We start from the raw sequence: 16098 nt of genomic DNA, 5'->3' as shown, positions 1-16098 counted from the left end.
TCTCAAGCTTGTCTCTTAGCACAACAAATGCAAAAATTAAAGAGGTGTACATTCACAATTGGGCTCTTGGGAAAATGAAATGCTAAAGGAGTACATGTACACATAATTAGGCATTGCATGAAAAGGAGGATAGTGGAGCTTAAAGCAAGAAAGTTGCTGCTTATTGAAAAGGAGCATAGTGGAGCTTAAACCAAGAAAGGTGCTTCTTAAAGCAAGAAAGTTGCTACTTATTAACATAATATATTTCATAACATCTAGGTTCTCAAAGTGACTAAATGGCTAGGTTGTTGAGTTGTGAGGGTACACAAACTTATAGGTACATTAGAAATGATTACAAACTTGTTAGGAATTTTGGGTCACTCTTACTCTCACAACTAATGGTTTGTAATATGGCTATATTTGTAGTGTAGATGTATCATGAGATTTGCTCAATATTTTGTGTCTCCATGACAACATTTCTTAAATGTTGTACAAGGTTACTTTGACTTGAAATTGATAAGACTAAAATTGCATTATCTATATGTCATAAAAGAATGTATGTGACACAAATAATCCTATTGCAAAAAAGAGAGGCTATTTTTAGAACTGAATAAAAATAACAATAGCCCAAAAATTCATACTCTAGAGATTGCCTAAAGCGAGTAATTTGCCTAGCAGTCACTCTGGGCTTGTAAGCCGTGAACCTCCATTCGCCCTCATAATTTCTCCCACAAACTTTCACCCAGGGTAGGAGAGGGGGAACTTGGGGAAGGTATTGTCACTTGTGTTGGAAGGAGAAAGGGCAACAAGTCTAGGCCTTGGAACTTACAGGTTTGTTCCAGGGGTTGACTACTTGATGCTCACTGACTGTGGGGAGCCCTCATGTTATAAGGAGGCTTTACAGAGGGCAGACAAGGCTCTTTGGGAGCGTGCCATGAAGTCAGAGATGGATTCTCTGTACAAAAATGGAACATGGAAGTTGGTGCATTTGCCTACAGGCAAGAAGGTTTTGCCATGCAAGTGGGTTTACAGGCTCAACGTTGCACCTGATGCAAAGCCAAGATACAAAGCCAGGTTAGTGGCTAAGGGCTTCAAGCAGGAATATGGTGTGGACTTTGATGAGATCTTCTCTCCAGTGGTCAAAATGACCACACTTAGAGCTGTATTAGCTTTGGTTGCTCATGATGATCTGGATTTGATTCAGATGGATGTGAAGACTCCTTTTCTTCACGGTGATCTCCATGAGGAGATATATATGCAACAGCCAGAGGGTTATGCAGTGAATGGAAAGGAGAAGCTTGTATGCAAGCTGAAAAAGAGTCTTTATGGGCTCAAACAGGCACCAAGGGAATGGTATCATAAATTTGATACATTCATGAAATCACAGGATTTCAGGAGGAGTGACATAGATCACTGCTTGTACACCAAGAAAGCTTTGGATATGGCAGTCTATTGATCCTCATCTTGTATGTTGATGATATGTTGATTGCCGGGAAATCTCGTAAAGAGATGGATGCCTTGAAGAAGAGGCTGCATCAAACCTTTGATATGAAGGATTTAGGTGATGCAAATCACATTTTGGGTATGCGGATACTTCGGGACAGAAATCAGCATGTGTTGTATTTGTCTCAGAAGGAATACATTGGCAAAGTTTTGCGGAGGTTCAATATGGACGGGGGGAAGAAGACTAGTACTCCTTTGCCTCCATATGTGAAACTCAGTGCTATGGATAGCCCACAGTCGGATAGTGACAGGGCTGATATGGCCAAAATTCCGTATGCTTCAGCTTGTGGGGGCAGTCTCATGTATGCCATGGTTGCTACTAGGCCGGACATTGCATTTGCAGTGGGAGTGGTTTCTAGATACATGGCCAAACCTGGCAAGAAGCATTGGGAAGCAGTGAAAGGTGTCATGAGATACCTGAAGGGCACACAGGATATGTGGATATGCTTTGGCAAACAGGATGCATTAGTGCATGGTTACATGGATTCGGATTATGCCAGTCATCCAGATAACCGGAAGTCTACTACCGGTTATGTGTTTACATTCACAGGAGGTGCTGTGTCATGGATATCCAGGATGCAGAAGTGCACTGCCTTATCTACTATAGAGGCCGAGTATATTGCAGCCACAGAGGCTTGCAAGGAGGCATTATGGCTATCTCGGTTAGTTGTTGATTTGGGCTATACAGGGGATATTCCATTGTTGCATTGTGACAGTCAGAGTGCCATCCAGTTGGCAAAGAACCCTGTCTTTCATGCAAAGACAAAGCATGTGGATGTGAAGTATCACTTCATTAGAGAGGTGATAGAGAACAAGCAAATTCAGCTTGTTAAGATTCATACGGATGACAACCCGGCTGATCTATTGACAAAGAGTTTGCCTCCGGAGCGGTTTGCTCATTGCAGACACTTGATGGGCATTGGATGAGGCCAGTTTCAGCCTTGATATGGCCTTGTATATTATCATGTACATGCTGATTTTACTTTTCCTTCATTTAAGGGCACTTTGCCTTTAAGTGGGAGGTTGTTGGGGTAAAGGCGTTATGCCCACCCTTGTAGTGTGTACAAGCCCATAAGTTATAGTACATAGTACACTTAGTACTTTTAATGTACTAAGTGCACTATGTGTACTAGTGCAATATACATGTGTGATAGGGGAGTCACATACTCACACTTGGTGAGTTGACTTATCCCTACAACTCTCTCTCTCTCTCTCTCTCCCTTCTTCTCTTTGTGTATGTCTCCCACATGAAACCCTAACTCTTATTCTCCCATTCAAAAACGAGTACGTGCACTTGTTGAAATTTTGTGCTTGCATGCTCATAGTAAAGGTTTGTTGTAACGATCCATGCATACGAGTCCTTCAATACTAATTTATTATTCACCTTTACAACTTATTGCTATAACAATGCCCACTGTGCCTGACCATTGCTGTTTACGGTTTTTATAAATGTAAAGTTCAAGTGAGCTTTAACTGTTCAAGCGTGGTCTTGTATCATTTGGGCTTTGTGGTAGGTTAGAAATAGCAATGTTTTGTGGATTTCTCTGCAGGTGCCTTGAAAACATTAGAAACTCCAGCATAACATTATCTAGGATATATGATGAAATAGGGGGGCCATAACGAGTGAAAAATAAAAATGGATTAATTAGTCAAGTACATGTTTTTTATCGGAAGGTATTTATAAAGTTTTTATAAAAAGTGGCCTCAGCATGAAAAAGCCACGACTGCCTTAACGGGAAAAAGGGCGCTGAGAGAGCCCGGTCGTATTATAGGGGGGAGAGAGCTTGGTCGTATTATACTGGAGGGAGACATGCAGGGATTTTTTCTCCAGTGGCACGGCTGGTTCCTCTCTCGCGTGCAAGTCAGTGACCTTTTTCTCTGTCTAATTCTCTCATGTTTGAGACTTACCATGTCCTAGCGAAAAAACTACCTCCATAAGAATCTTCCAGATTTTTTTTTTTCAACCATCAGGAAGAAGAAGCTTTATCGCCATCGGATAGGTATTGTGAGCATTACAGGTGCATATTATGTCATGTGTCCAAAAGTAGAAGATAATTTCACATGATGGAAATAATGCAAAAAGCCAACTCTTTTCTTTGCAGGAGTACATTCTTTGGAAAATTCAGAAGGCAGCCAACCCTTTTGCTCTGTGATTTGCCCCTGCATTGTGTATTGCTCTACAACAGAAGAAATTCATGAAGATATAACCAAAGAGCTTTTTAAAAAGAAAGAGTACTTGAGTAAGTAGTGCATGTTGATGAGGGTTGCATGTAACACCGTTCGAAAAAAAGTATTTTCTCTCAAAGTGAGAAACCTTCATCTAAAAATGATAAAATTATTTATTAAGGAAAATCTTAAAATCTAAAGATTTTTGTTCTCAAAAGCTGGAGGTGCAAACTCCACTAAATTTGGGTTTTTTTCCAACATTGATGTAACATCGAGATTTTTACAGAAAATACAGAATGAGGGTGAGGATTGATTGTAGCAAGTGCGTGGAGCACCCTCGTATGCAAGGCATGTAGGCATATGGGAAGGGCGTGAAGGCTGCAAGCACATCGTATGGGAGCACGAGCGCTATGCTTGGGTGTACGAGGCTTAATGCCAGTGCAAGGTAAAAGCGTGCTGTGTAGGGTGTCGCATTCACGAAAAAAGCATAGTACAAAATGCATATTCTGTAGAATGCACTAGATTGATTCGACGCACCTATGGACCTATACCACCGCCTATTCTACCACCACAACCACCAACACCTTGCATAATTCCAGTTAATGAAATGATCATTGAAGAGGTGCTAGAGGAAGGATAATATGCACAGGAGCCTTGTCCAACCATGGAAGAGATGGATGCCAATTGGGAGGTAACCCCCGAGTATTGTCTAATGCAAGGGAATATGTTTGTGCTAGTGTTCCAAGGTGTAGTGCAATGGAAGGGCCAAGATATTAATACCATAAGGAGAGCCCCGTTGTGGTGCTGCCATTGCCAAGGACCTCACCGAGTGGTTGAATATCCTCATAAGATCAACGCAACGAGTCTGCAAATTACCCAAGTCAGCACACACCTAAGATTGAGTTGCGTAAAGTGCAAAATTGACCATCCAATTAAGGACTATCCTTATAAAGGCACTAGAAAGTCTTTGACAACCACCAATCCAACCATGGTACTCTGAATGATCAGGGTGAGATGATCAAAGGTGGTGGCAACGTCACTCAATGTCATAACTCGTGCATAAGCACTAAAGACCCTGGAAGTCAAGGGAGAATCGTTAGCTAAACCTTCTACGTGTATGATGGGAAGAAGAAGAGCAGCGAAGAAGAAGAGCAGCAAAGAAGGTGGAACAAGGAGACTTTGCAGTGGTGATTGAGGATGATTTGGATGAGGGAACGGTCGAAACCACATCCATCGAGTCGAGCCAAGACAATGTACCGACAAGGAAAAAAGAAGAAGTAACATGGAAGGAAATGAAACCGGTTGAAGAACCCCAGACACCAAGGGGAGTGGGTGAATACGCAAATGCTCAGAAAGTGATTGAAAACTAGAGGCTACACAAAACCTAGTCTGGGAAAGTTAAAACATGTTTGAGGAATGGCTGCAAGCTAGTTGGACTATTGAACTATCTTGAGCAAAAAATCATGAGGGAAGCCAAACGGAAACGTGCCAAAGACTGTTTCAGAACGTAGTGGAGGGTGATACCAAATTGGAAGAAGAAGGAAGGAACAACTTATTCTCAAGAAAGGAGGAGAATGTCCTCTTCATAACTCAACAAATCCTAATGATGTTGGTTGAAACTAAGCGCCAAGGGATGTGGCCTAGCTAACAAAATTTTACTCTATAGAGATCAAGATGCCAATTGGAACCTAGCTAAGAGGAAATCCCTGACTGTGGACTAATTTAAAGGATTGGGTGGAAGTTAGAATGTAGGAGGCCAATCCTCCTGATAAGGGAATACCTTTACCTCTCTAGAAGGATTTAGACATGGAGGGAGGAAGGGACGACCTACCCGAACTCGTCTAAATTTCGGTTAATCATATGGGAAAGTATTACGAGAGTGATGACACAAATACAAAACTTCAAGTGGTGCATAAGAGTTATCAAGATCTTGCAATCCTTGATGGTGGACTTGGAGTAAGTTACATTACAAAGAAATGTTGGAAAAAATGGGAAAAACTAGCCTTAGAGCAGACGAACCTCATTGTAAAAATGGATGATGGTACCATGTCATGACCTATGGGAGTTTTTCCGAACTTGAAGATGAAAGTCTTCTCTTTTTGCTACTGCCATACGTTTGTGATCATGAATTTTATGGGACATGCAGATTCGTATGATGTGATTCTTGGAAGACCATTTATGAGAAGTTCCAAGGTGGTACACGATTGGGCCACGGATCACATTTATCGGAGGGATTCACAAATCGGAGGGATTCACAAATCCTGAAAGTCGACATACAAACCTAGAAGATGCATCCCATGGATGGGGGGGTTGTTTGGGAATGGTTTGGAAACAATGGGATAGAACCACCTTGGCATAACTATGTGCAACCCATGAACAACTAGAACCATCATATGGAGATAACATCTTGTATGCTCCCCTCCCAAATGATGATTTTTGAAAGAATTGGATGCATATATTAGCCATAATAGACGTTATGGGAAAAATTGGAATGTAGTCTGTGGAACTTGAGATGAGAAAGGTGAGATGCCAATCACTGTAATACACATGATGGTACCCTTAGTGATGAACTAGTGAAGGGAAAGATCTTCAAAAGAGCAAAAGTCTAAATTTGATGACGAGAAAGAAGCCTCAATTTCGGTTGCAAGGTTGAAATTATGAAAATAGTTGAAGAAGAAACGTTACAAGATAATTGCTAACAATGAGATTCTTAGATGAGGACCCATGGATGCACAATGGCTAAGATATGTCGAAGCCATTGAGAAATTCATCAGGAATTATGTAAGAATTGGGGAGACAAGTTAAGCCAGGTAGTGTTACAAACACTGTAAGAGCTAAAAGTTAGCCAAGACCCTTGTAAGATCACAAGGTTGGCAAGAAGGAAACAAAACAAGGCCTTGGTTAGAATGGGACGAGAAGCAAAAAGAGATTTGGCAGGAAAGGAGAAGAATAACCAGGAGGCAGATTTACGAATGGTTCTAAGACATTTCAAAAAGAGCTTTGGTAGGAAAGAAGAAGAATAATGAGGAGGCAGATTTACGAAAGGTTCTAAGACATTTCAAATCCTTTGATATTGTTGAAAGAAAATTAGTTCACCTATGGGCATAACATTCAAAGGGTGATCAAATAGGGACCTCATATGATGGACCTGCGAAGGTAAAAGAGGTAGATATAAAAGAGCTTGGTGAGGACCTGAAACTAGTCTTCATTGCCACAGACCTATGATTGCAGGAGGAAGATGCATTGATAACTCTTTTAAAAGAGTTCAAGGACTGCTTTGCTTGGAGCTATAAAGACATGAAGGGAGTGCTACCAGAAGTGGTACATCACACCATCCCTATCATGGAAGGTTCAAGGCCAGTCAAGCAACGTCCTTGCCAAATGAATCCAAAATACTCAGCAATTGTAAAAGGTGGAAATTGATAAGCTCAATGCTGTAGACTTCATATATGAAATTAAGTACACGGATTAGGTTTGACTAATTGTGATTGTACCCGAGAAAAGCGGGAAGCTTTGTGTGTGTGTTGACTTGAAGAAGGTGAATGCAGTAAAATCACAAAGATCATTATCCCTTATTGTATATGCAACACATTTTGGAAAGGGTGGTGGACGCATAAGCCTACAATTTTTGGATGGATTCTCAAGATGCAACCAAGTATCCATTGCACTGGAGGATCAACATAAAATTGCTTTCACCCACCACCACCAAATGGGGAGCCTTTGCATATGAGGTCATGCCATTTCTTAGAGAAAGCAATAAAGGAAGGCAAAATGAGTGAGATGGGCTAGAAATAGAGAAGCTTAACCTCTTCATATCTCTACACAAGCTTCACTACAAAAGTGAGGTGTGAAAGCAACATAAACAAGCCTACACTTTAGCTATCTTTCATAGAGGAGTAGAAAAAGATCTAGAAAAGGAAAATTTTAAAATAATTATTTTTAAAAAAAAGGTATTTCTTCCTCCTTAAAAGAGGGTGGAGAGGCTCATTTGTCCTCACTCTCAAGTGGAGTAAGGAGCAAGTGAGCCCTTAAGAGCCTTTTTTGTATTTCAAACCTTTTTTAAAAGCATTTTTGACAAGCTAGAGACACATTTAAACTACTTGCCATCGAAAAGTTGCATGCTTTGTTCCATTTCTTACTCCATTATTTTATTTTTTATCATCTTTCTCACTCATGTTGCAAAAACTATAAAAATCAAAATAGGTCCCTTTATATTCCAGAAATATCTAAAATTGGAAAAATGCCATTTAAAAAGGAGATGGTTATTATCTCATTTGTTTAGTAAAATAACAAGATGTTTTTTTTAATTTAAACTTTTGAATTTTAATAAAATTAGTTCTTCACATTAAATTTTAACACTTAAGCATCTTAAATTACACAAGCTTTAAAAGTTAAACGTTTAGGAGGGATTTATGAATCCAACCTTGTGAATCAACTTTGTTAGAAATACAAACTTTATGTTTGTGCAAAGTCCGTTAACCACCTTCAAAATAAAAATCAAAGAAACGAATTATAGGGTAAGATTTAGCTTCAATTTTGGTCAAAGTCTTTGGAATACAAATGAGGTCTCTGATTTGAGGTAACAAATGAAACATGTTTGACTTGTTGGTATTTGGGAATCCATTTGAGAGAGCCTTTGTATTCCAAAATATCAACAAGAGTTGAGAGTTGATCAGTGCCTTCTTCCTTGCGCACGAAAAACTACACAAAAAGCTCCATCACAATTGTGGCTTCTAGACCATCCCGCCTTGTCACACTTTTTTGGGATTTGAATTTGGAAAATTCATGATGTAACAAAGCGAGGCTTGGTTATGTTGCAAATTTGATTGAATCGCATAGAGGGCTTCTTTTACTCTCGAAATCCATAAAAAAAGTTTTACAATCGGAGTTACAGGAAGAAAGTTATGGCCATTTTACTGAAATTAAGTGTGCAAGAAGAATTTAGAATACACACGATTCTTTGGATGTTTAGTCATGTGTATTCCAAAAATACATTCCCAATTAGAGAAAACTAAAATAAAACTCTCATGTCCCATTCTTTTGTGTTTTTGAGAAAAAATTCATGTCAAAGGGTAGGTTGTGGTCTTTTCTTGGTATTCTAGAATACAAGAAGTTGGGATGTGGGAGGAGCAGGTATTCTGAAATACAAAAAGCGCTTAAAAATCAAAGAAAGTAAGGGAAAAGATAGGTTTAAGAGCATAAGAACATAGAGGAGAAGAAGAGGCACATGAAGCATGGGAGGAGTAGGAGCAAGAGCACGAGCGATGCAGGCTACATCCAAGGACGCACGTGGAGGCAAGACACACATCAAACATTGGGTGTTGGGTGCATAGCATGCACAAACAAAAATACATACCCAATTAGAGAAAACTAAAATAAAACTCTCATGTCTCATTTTTTTGTGTTTTTGAAAAAAATCATGTCAAAGGGTAGGTTGTGGTCTTTTCTTGGTATTCTAGAATACAAGAAGTTGGGATGTGGGAGGAGCAGGTATTCTGAAATACAAAAAGCGCTTAAAAATCAAAGAAAGTAAGGGAAAAGTTAGGTTTAAGAGCATAATAACATAGAGGAGAAGAAGAGGCACATGAAGCGTGGGAGGAGTAGGAGCAAGAGCACGAGCGATGCAGGCTACATCCAAGGACGCACGTGGAGGCAAGACACACATCACACATTGGGTGTTGGGTGCATAGCATGCACAAGCACAGTAAGCATGCAGGGCGCATAGAATGCACAAGCACATAAGGCATGTAGGGTGTGTGAGTGTAGGATATGCATAGGCGAGCAGGGTGGTACACAGGCATAAACAAGCACAGGGCATGCACTCTTAAATTTACAACAATGTGATGAGCTATGGTGGATCAAATGCAAGAATCAACATAATTAGCATTAAGATGAGATTAGTAAAAAATTAATCTAATACAATAATGTAGGCATGGGTACTCAAAAACCAGCAATTTCTCATTAGGCCAATGCCTCAATTTATAGGTTGTACATCTACAAGATGCCAAGCATCTAATCCCACTGATTTCTCCTTGATTTGTGCCACCTCCCCTACATCTGGGGACACCTTTTCCTAGAATCTTTCCACACCCCTGTATTCACTCATGCTACCCTTGATTCTCTCATTAGTAGATACCTCTCACCTTTTCACTGCTACCCACTCAATTACTTCCCTTTTATAGTCTCTTGCTAAGGGCTTGTTCTCGCACACACCCATTCACTTGCATATTTCAACACCTCCCCTCAAGTGAATAATTCTAGCACACTTGGACCCTATACCAAGTTTCCCTCTTACTTGGTAGCCCACGACCAATGCCTCACGTCCCTAACTCATAGTCCTTGAAACTCTCTCTCTATGAGTCCAAGGCTACTAAAAGTGCACGTGACCTTGACTAAAGCGCTCACACATATATCTACCACATAGCCTGCATCATCGATGGCTCAGAGGTGGTTTTACTCTATTGGGACAGGTTACATTGGGTTGTGGGGTTTCTCTCTCAGAAAAGATGTCATGACTCCTCTACCTTAGGAGTCTCCATGAAGTTTAAATCGGTGGTTTTTCGGGCAGCGATTCGACAATTTGATGTGATGGGCTGGAGCGTGGGGCTTGTAGCTAGATGAGGCTAGGAGCTTTTAGCCTATTGTTAAGGCTGGAGGGAGAGGGAGCTCCTCCACCAGCTGGGGGTGCAGAGAATGGTTGAAAAAGAGCTAAATTTTTTTATTAACTCCTAATCATGATTAGCAAAGAGTGATTAGGCTTGAATACTAGCTAAATCCTAAGCTTGGCTCTGATACCATGTTAAATTTATAGCAATGTGATGAGATATGGTGGATCAAATGCAAGAATCAACATAATTAGCATGTGGTTAAGATGAGATTAGTGAACAATTAATCTAATACGATAATGTAGGCATGGGTACTCAAAAACTAGCAATTTCTCATTAGGCTAATGTCTCAATTTAAAGGTTGTACATCCACAAGATGCCAAGCATCTAATCCCACTGATTTCTCCTTGATTTGTGCCACCTCCCCTACATCTGGGGGCACCTTTTCCTAGAATCTTTTAACACCCCTATATTCACTCATGCTACCCTTGATTTTCTCATCAATAGATTCCTCTCACCTTTTCACTGCTACCCACTCAATTACAGACTCCCTTTTACAGTCTCTTGCTAAGGGCTTGTTCCCGCACACACCCATTCACTTGCATATTTCAACATGCACAAGCATGGGGCACAGGCATGCATGAGTGTAGGTAGCACCGTCGTCCACTTTGATGAGCCTTAACCTATTAAACATATACTAAGGATGATTATTTACACAGTTTCCTTTCATGGAATTACAAGGCTCCAAGCCAAGATGAGGGCAGTAATACTCCCTATAATGAGTGGGACATGTGTGTACTCCATGCTAATGAGTGAAATCCCCTAGGTTCCTTCATTGTATATTGATAATTCTACACCTATCTTCCTTGCTACACAGATCATGTGGATACATTAGTTGATCGTGGAGATATTCTAGAGGATAGTGTGCAGCCACCAAGGCCACTAATAACGCAAAAAGCACAGGCTTAAGCTTCAAAGAAAGCATCTAAGAGCCAGAGATACAATTCCCAAAAGTTTTAGTAGCCCCTAAAAGGCCAATGAACTAGAACTAGAGGTCCAGTAGAAGAAGACCTTAAAGGGCTTGCAGAAATGCAATGCACAATTTGCTGTCAAAGGCAACATCATTATGATCATCAAAAGTTGTTCAGATGAGAGCTCTAAAGATGCCATCCTTGGTAGAGATAACCAGTTATCTCCTCATCAAACAAACTCTTCCCAAAGAAAATAAACCCATAGATTTTGAAAACCTTCTAAACAAACTCGAGAAGTACGCCAACACCGTATTGGAGAGAAAGAGAGAATGAAGCAAGCCCAAGAGCTTTTGAGGAATGAACTAGAGCCAATGTTAGAGCAAGTCGTTAAGTACAAACCACAAACTATGTGCATTAGCATATCCCAAACCCTATCCTAGAGCTAATTATAGAAGAAATGATCCTTAGACATTTCCCAAGCCCTTAGATGGACCCATATCCATTCTTAGGAGGCCAAACACTGAACTAGTTCCATAGCCTCTACCTCTTGAACCAATCCAACACAAAGCCCCACATGTTGGAGGTGAAAGTTGGCCTTCCATGGGTTACCATTGCCAATGCAACATCTTTTTTGAGGTGATCATCAATGAAAACTTTATCTCATCCCCTTCAAAGGTACTCTACCTCCTAGGGAAGGATCAATGCACATACCTTGCACATTTGCAGCCTAGCCCACCTTAGACTGAGTACAAGCCCAATGAGTGTGAGTATCGCCTATGAGACATAGTAGGCCTCATAGCTTTCTTGTCCCTAGAGGTTTAAGTTTTGATAAGTTTTCTTTTATAAGGAAATTATCAACTTTGGAGAGACTTATCAGATTGGATGAATGGGAATTTAACATAGTTGAACTTGAGCCAGAGGACAAAGAAGACAAACCATGCCGCCCTATTGAACACCCTCCCTTCATAACCAAAACTAAAGGATAGGCCAAAGTGCCCATGAACAAGTTAGGATACTATTTTGAAAGTGACAAAATGAACGCAGTATAACTTGGCATGTACAATGAACTTACGGTCTTTGTGATTTTGGATGGTGGTGTTGGTGTTAGGATAATAACCAAGGATTGCTAAGAGACCTGGGGTAGCCCACCACTAGACACAAGCCTTATAGTCAAGCTTTTTAATGGAAACATAATCAAACCCATATAAATCCTACAAGATGCAAAAATCAAGACCTTCGAATTAAGTTTCCACCACACATTTGTGGTGATAGCTTTTGAGAGAAGAGGGTCATACACAATGGCCTTACACATTTGTGGTGATAGATTTTCAGAGATGTTAACCACTACGGTTAACATTACCTTTCGAGTGGGTACTACACCCCTTTTATGACCTATCTTTTTGTAATTGCACAATGCGCTGATTGTATATGAGATATGGGATGACCGAGCTTATGGCTTGTGTAACACCGGTCATGAGAAATAGATGTACATAGAGCTAGTGAAACTAGGAAGACTAGTTTTGGGACCCCACTCGTAAATGGGCGACCGGACATTGTAAATATGAGCTCATGTTTATAAGACATTTTATGAAATATGAAAGGGACAATCCCATTTATCTCACTTGAGTTTGCCTTCTCTCTTTCTCTCTCTCTCTCTCATTTGAGCTTATGGTTTCATGCTTGCTTGTGTTCTTGCTTGCTTGTATGCTTAGATTGTTGGTGTATGTGAGTAGGAATGGTAATGTTCTCCCTTCTCTTCTCCTCTACCCTCTCCTTGCTATCTACCATGTCCCATTTGTATATTAATGGCATGAGGTAGAGGTTGAGCTCTCCATAGCTCCTTCCCTCTTGCTCTCTTCCTAGCATTGGATCTCTTCTTGTGATACAAGGAGAGTGTGGAGTGAGTCCCTAGCAGCTTCACATGGAGGAGTTAACCCTCATAGGGTTGGCTAAGTGCTATTCTCTGGATTCCACTCTTGCATGCATCCTTTTCTTCTTCTTTCTCTCTTGTGTGCAAGGTAGCGTGTTATTCCTTAGCATCTTTGGTGCCGCTGTCGGCGGGGAAAGCATTTGGCTTAGGGTCCTCTACACCATTCATGCGTTAGAGTCTTTGATTTAGCCCGGTTGGAGTGGCAATCCACTGCTTGGATGTTTAATCTTGTTTTGTTTTGTTTTTTGATGGAGATTACCTAAAGCTTTGGTTGTTAATTGAGCATTGGAGCATTTGAGTCTTCACCAAGAGTACGAGAAGTGAGTGCCCTAAGGACCTTGTCCTTAACATTCAAGTAAAATCTCAATTTTTTATATTTTTTCCTTAAGCTTGCATGCTAGCATAATCATATAATTAATCTCAATTTGTTGGTTTAAATCATGAATTATAGGCACCAATAGGTAGCTAGAGATTAGCTCTGGCTCCCTATTAAAATAAAAACACCAAAAAATAGTGGTTAGGCACCTGAATTAGCAGGTGTTTGAGGAAATTTCCAGGTGGAACTACTCTCTGTCTAGCTGCTTTGAGAAGGGAACGCCCGTTCGCTTATCAAGCCCCACGACTGTGGCACTTTTGCCACCACGTCCGTTCCTTTCCTCTACAGTCCATATCTAGTAAGATCTCAAGTGTAAATGTGGCAAAGGCATTAAAAATAGGATATCTATATTTAATTGAGAATAAATTGCATTGAAGTGCATTCAATTTAGAGGGTGGACTCTATTGTTAGAGAATATCCAGGGACGTTGTCAGACTTGCAGCCATAAAGCCCTAGTTAATTTTGGAAATTCCCAGTTCTGGCAGTGCCACGATTGTTCCAGAAGTGCCACGCCCGTTCCCTTCTCATCTGAAGGGAACACCTATTCCTACTCTCAATTGTAACTACCACACTCGTGTCGTTTTCTCTAACCCTTGAATTTTCAAGCGAATGCCCATTCCTTCTCACCGGAAGCGAACGTCCGTTCCACTTAATTTTTTGAAGTGAACATCCGTGGCTTCCTTGCCACACCGGTTCCATTCTGTACCAAATTTAGAATGCCCATTCCCTTCCCTTCCGAAGAAAAAGCCCGTTCCATCCTTTGTCTCTTAGAAGTGCATATGCTTGTGCCAATCCGGAAGCGAACTTCCGTTCCTTCTCCCCTGAGAAGCAAAAGCTTGTTCCCTTCACATTCTGTGTAAGGTTCCTCCCTTTAAATTGGGAGAAACACTTAAGATAGTCCGCTAAGTCTTATCTTGGGAAAAATTTCCTATTCATCGACACCTTGACCCTGTAGAGATTCAAGGATACGATTCATAGGTATGACCTAGCTCTATCCCGCAGGGGGAGCGTGATTTTCTAAACATCAAATCACCCATAGGGCAATTGATCAAAAATTGGGCAACTACTAGACTTGATTTCTAAAGACAACGCTTTTTTCCTCATCTTATGCAAGGCACAGCCGCTGACCTAGTCTTCTAGAATAGAGTTGCCCAAGAACCTAACTATCTAACGTAGGGCTTTCACTTAATTTGTTGGAAAGCTACCCGACTAATCGGGTCCACCCATTCGTAGGATGGTGCCGTCAGGGCTTTCCATCCTCCCACTTTCCACCCTACTCACGCATCAATTTGTTTTCTAATTATTACTACCACAATGTTTGACATAAATAAACATATTCCTTAATTAGGGTCCTTCTTCACAAGGTTCGTTATAACAGCCTTCTTACACAATACAATCATACCAAAGACAAGATGCAATTATATAAAAAGTTTATACATGAATCCATTTCCATACAAGCCAATCCGGCTCTCTTATTCTTATTCTGCCGATGATCTAGAATTCGGCCTTCTAGCCTCTACATGCTGGGCAAAACCCTACGGGACCATACACCTCATCGTCGGCTGCTGGCGAGGACTCAAGCCGGCCTGTCGCCCTCTCAGGCTCCATCGCTCGATCCTCCCGCCCCTCAGAGGGATGTCTGCGCACTAGGGTGGGCTTATTTACCGCACTAGCCTGGGCCCTCAGAACTAGGCAGCCTCATAATCTCTCGCCTCAATCGGCGATCCTTATTCTCCCAAAGGTATGAGGGATACCTTGGGCCATTCCCGGGCTTTGCTAATGACGCCGCCCGGCTACACAAGCACGGAACGGAGTTAGCGTTGAAGCCAAAAGAAAATCTTGAATTCCAAAGATAACAACTTCAATGCAATTTTCTAAGTATAGCATTCACAATTCAGGAAGATAGCAATTTCAATGCAATTTATCGAAAACAACATCACATAATTCGTAATTTCATATAATTTTTATGTCCTCATTTTAAAAGAAAAAAAAGACACCATTCATTAATACTAATTTAAGGAAAAATCTCTTCTTTTGAAAATTAACCAAGCTAACCTGGCCACCGTTTCCTTGAGGGGCTTGAAAAGGGAGGGCTGGAGCCGCATTGGGCGCATCTCCCTCCATCTCGTTGTTACGTGCGCCTCTTGAGGCAATATTTTGCCGTCTCCGAGATGAGGCCATCTTAGGCGTCGGCTTGTAGAGCTCGCTGCTGCGATCGAAACGCTTCAGTCGGATCTGAATTCCGAGCTCGTTTGCTCACCGTATGAGCAAAAGAATATGGCGCACGAACCCTCGCTTGAGTCAAAAATCCCTTACTAAAGTCTACGCAAATGGGGGGGGGGAAATTGTGAGATGTCCTTAAGGCCAAAGGCAAAAACGTGGAGAGGGCTGGGAGGGGTGGCTGCAAGCCTCTCTGTAAGTCTATTCACACGGGGGGGAGGGGGAGAAGAGTTAAGGACACTGGCCTCTAGCAAGAGGGGGATGGAGGAAAATTGGCTTATCTGAAAAGAGCCAAATGAGGGGGTGTGAGAGGGGTGGCTGCAAGGGCGGCTGTACTTGCAGCAAGTA

The sequence above is a fragment of the Cibotium barometz genome, chromosome 12, assembly GCF_041138505.1.
Source record: "Cibotium barometz isolate CiBa-2024 chromosome 12, ASM4113850v1, whole genome shotgun sequence".
Lineage (NCBI taxonomy): Eukaryota > Viridiplantae > Streptophyta > Polypodiopsida > Cyatheales > Cibotiaceae > Cibotium > Cibotium barometz.
The sequence above is the reverse complement of the archived record's forward strand: the minus strand, read 5'-3'. Positions refer to the sequence as shown.